We start from the raw sequence: 4490 nt of genomic DNA on the forward strand, positions 1-4490 counted from the left end.
CCGCTCAGCTGGAATCGTCTGATAACTCATTCTTGGTGTTCACTGCAAGCTATAGGCTCTGCAAGGGTCAGTTTGGAGTCCTCTTCTGAATGTTACAAAACCAAACCAAGCACACACCTGATGAGAAGGCCACTTACCTGCTCCATGTGACAAATGAGTCTGAGGTCCCAACTTCATAGAACATGGTTGCCATGGGTTTCGCCTGGAAAATTTCCAATAAGTCACTCACTGAGATTTTAATTCCCCATTTAGGTGAACTCAGAGAAATGTAGCATGGGATATGGTAGTAACCTGCAGAGAGGCATACCATGTGACTTCGGAGAAGAAGAGATAAATGTCATCATGTAGATAAGATAGAAAATAGAGAACAACAAAGAAAAAGCATTCTTATGTACTCTGGGTTATAGGAAAGTTTATTGCAAAATGGATCTGCATTGTCAAAGGAGATAAAATAAGCCGAATTTTTGCCTTATGCCATCATTGACTCACAATGGCCTTAGTTTCTTTAGTTTCTGATAAGCCAATTGAGTGAGCGAGTAAATCTGGTAAATCTGTCCCAGACATTGGTACTTCTCTTGATATCCAAGTATCCAGCATCAAAAGAGCGTAGGGAGAAATATTCTCCAAGCTCCCCTTTGCAACTTCCAAGCGAGGCTGTTACCCCTATGATCTAATGTGGTTTGTTTAAAGCCTCCATCCTATGTCATTGATCTATGCTGTTTTTATCCCTTCTCTTCACTGTTATCTACCATCCTCACCCAAGCTAGACACAACACTCTTCCCCCTTCACCTCTTAAAATCACTCTGAGTGGGATCAGAATCTATATGAATGAGTCAATTAATATCTCAGCCTCAAAAGTCCTTGATTGTCACCCCACCTCCACTAAAATTTAGCAAACTATTGGTTTGAATAATAAAACTGTCTCTTTATAAGTAAAAAATTCGAATACTGGCAATTCCATGTGGTTTGACCAAGTACAGCTAAGGCTACATTTTGACCTAGTAATGACCTGAAACAACTCCACCTGTGAAATCTTAAAATCCAGTATCCTATTCTGGCCACAACCTCCTAACCCTCCATGCTGTTCACTTCCTACCCCACTGAACTGATATTGTAATTTCATAATGACTGTCATCACTTGATTGTTTCTTTTCACCTGGTCCATTATCTTTTTCTTTATATGGCCCCTATATGCCTTGGGGTGTCACTTCAAGTCCTCCTTTGACAATTCCTTCAACTTCCACATCTACTTACCCTCTTAACACACCTGCCCTGAAATCCTCTAGCTTTGCATTTAGCATATTGTCTGTGTGCTTGAGACATTCATGTATCTGTTCAGCAAATATTTTTAAAGTACCCACATTGTATTCCAAGTTCCATGTTAGACATTAAGATTACAATGGGTAATAAGCTATATGGTTTCTGCCAACTAAAGTACAATGAAGCCAACAGACACTTAACAATGCTCAGATCTATAAGGAACTTAAATTTACAAGAGAAAAACAAACAACCCCTTTAAAAAGTGGGCAAAGAACATAAACAGACACTTCTCAAAAGAAGACATACATGCAGCCAACAAGCATATGAAAAAATGCCCAACATCACTAATTATTAGAGAAACGTAAATCAAAACCACAATGAGATGCCACCTCACACCAGTCAGAATGGCTATTTTTAAAAAGTCAAAAAACAACAGATGCTGGCAAGGTTGCAGAGAAAAGGGGGACACTTATACACTGTTGGTGGGAGTGTAAATTAGTTCAACCATTGTGGAAAGCAGTATGGTGATTCCTCAAAGAGCTGAAAGCAGAACTACATTCGACCCAGCAAACCCATTACTGGGTATATATCCAGAGAAACATAAATCATTCTACCATAAAGACACACACATGTGAATGTTAACTCCACCACTATTCATAATAGCAAAGACATGGAATCCACCTAAATTCCCATCAATGATAGACTGGATAAAGAAAATGTGGTGCATATACACCATGGAATACTATGCAGCCATAAAAAAAGAACAAGATCTTGTCTTTTGTGGGAACATGGATGGAACTGGAGGCTATTATCCTTAGCAAACTAATGCAGGAAAAGAAAACCAAATACCACATGTTCTCAATTATAAGTGGGAGCTAAATGATGAGAACTCGTGAACATAAAGAAGAGAACTACAGACACTGGGGTCTACTTGAGGATGGAGGGTGAGAGGAGGGAGAGGAGAAGAAAAAATAACTATTGTCCTCTGGTCGTTATACCTGGGTGATGAAATAATCTGTACAACAAACCCTCATGACACAAGTTTACCTATGTAACAAACCTTGACATATACCCCTAAACCTAAAATAAAAATTAAAAACAAACAAACAAAGCAATGCACAGTATGTAGGGTCTATTTCAGGGGAAGCACCTATTATAGGAACTCATGCTATATATACCTAATCCACATGTGGTATCTGCCAGAGAAAGTGATCCTTTTACTTTAATGGTGTCTGGGTATATGTATAAAATAAGAAGAGAAAAGCAAGAGAAAGAAATGAAGCAAAATAACCCTAATCAAACCTCTGTTTCTCCAAATATTACTACATCTTGGAATTAGTCATACGGGGCAAAATCTACTTCCAGGTATACTCTGGAATTCCTCTAGGGATCAAATTCTTTTCTAATTAATTTTTTGTTGGATATTGGCAAGTTATAATTATATATATTTTATGAGGTACAAAATGATTCTGATACACACACACACACACACACACAATATGGAATGATTGAACCCAATTAATTAAGAAATCCATCACCTTAAGAAATCCATCACCTTAAATTCTTATCATTTATTCCTTCTGTCTGGCTGAAACATTATATACTTTGACCAACATCTCCCCATTCCCCTAACTCTCCAGCCTCTGTTAATCCCCATTCTACTCTCTGTTTCTATGTGTTCAACTTTTTTGGCTTCCACATATAGATGAGAACATAAGGCATTTGTCTTTTGTGCCTGGCTTATTTCACTTAGAATAATGGCCTTCTGGTTCATCCATGTTGTCACAACATAACCTCTTTTTTTGAGGCTGAATAGTATTCCACTGTGTGAATATATAGATATGTGGTGTACGTATATATATATATATATATACAGCTGTACATGTATGCATATACAGATACACATACATTCATCCAAACAGATGAATGGATAAAGAAAATGTTCTATATATGGATGGACACTTAGACTGATTCCACAACTTGGCTATTGTGACTGATGCTGTAATGAACATGGAAGTACAAATATTTCTTCAACATAGTGATTTTAAAACTTTTGAATATGTACCCAGAAGAGGAATTGGTGGGTTATATGGCAATTTAGTCTTTTAAGAGACTTCGATACTGTTTTCCATAATTGATGTCTTAGTTTACATTTCCATCAACGGTATACTAGGTTCCCCATTTTCTACATCCTCGCCAACAACTGGTTTTTGTCTTTATTATAATTGCCATTCTGATAGGTATTAAGTGATATCTCATTGTGGTTTTAATTTGCATTTCCCCAGTGATGTTGACCAGTTTTTTCACGTATTATTGACTATTTGTATGTCCTCTGTGTTACTTCGGTCCATTTACTGAGTGACCCGAAAGACTGCCAGTTTTTAGTGGGGTCCAGAACAGAAGGCTTTGCAACAGGTCCAGGCTGCTGTGCAAGCTGCTCTGCCACTTGGGCCATATGACCAGCAAATTCAATGGTGCTTGAGGTGTCAGTGGCAGATAGGGATGCTGTTTGGAGCCTTTTGCAGGCCCCCATAGGTGAATCACAGCAGAGGCTTCTAGGATTTTGGAGCAAGGCCCTGCCATCTTCTGCAGATAACTACTCTCCTTTTGAGAGACAGCTCTTGGCCTGTTACTGGGCTTTGGTGGAAACTGAATATTTGACTATGGGTCATGAAGTCACCATGCTCTCTGAACTGCCTATCATGAACTGGGTGCTTTCTGATCCATCTAGTTATAAAGTGGATCATGCACAGCAGCATTCCATCATCAAATGGAAGTGGTATATAATGTGATCTGGCTTGAGTAGGTCCTGAAGGCACAGGTAAGTTACATGAGGAAGTGGTTCAAATGCCCATGGTCTCCACTTCTGCCACCTTGCCTTCTCTCCTCCAGTCTGCACCAATGGCCTCATGGGGAGTTCCCTATGGTCAACTGACAGAGGAAGAGAAGACTAGGGCCTGGTTCACAGATGATTCTGCACAATATGCAGGCACTACCTGAAAGTGGACAGCTGCAGCAATACAGCCCCTTTCTAGGACATCCCTGAAAGATGGTGAAGGGAAATCTTCCCAGTAGGCAGAACTTCCAGCAGTTCACCTGGTTGTGCACTTTGCTTGAAATTAGAGATGGCCAGATGTGCAATTATATACTGATTCATGGGCTGGAGCCAATGGTTTGGCTGGATGGTCAGGGACTTGGAAGAAGCATGATTGGAAAATTGATGACAAAG

This window comes from Macaca thibetana, chromosome 1 (assembly GCF_024542745.1).
Source record: "Macaca thibetana thibetana isolate TM-01 chromosome 1, ASM2454274v1, whole genome shotgun sequence".
Lineage (NCBI taxonomy): Eukaryota > Metazoa > Chordata > Mammalia > Primates > Cercopithecidae > Macaca > Macaca thibetana.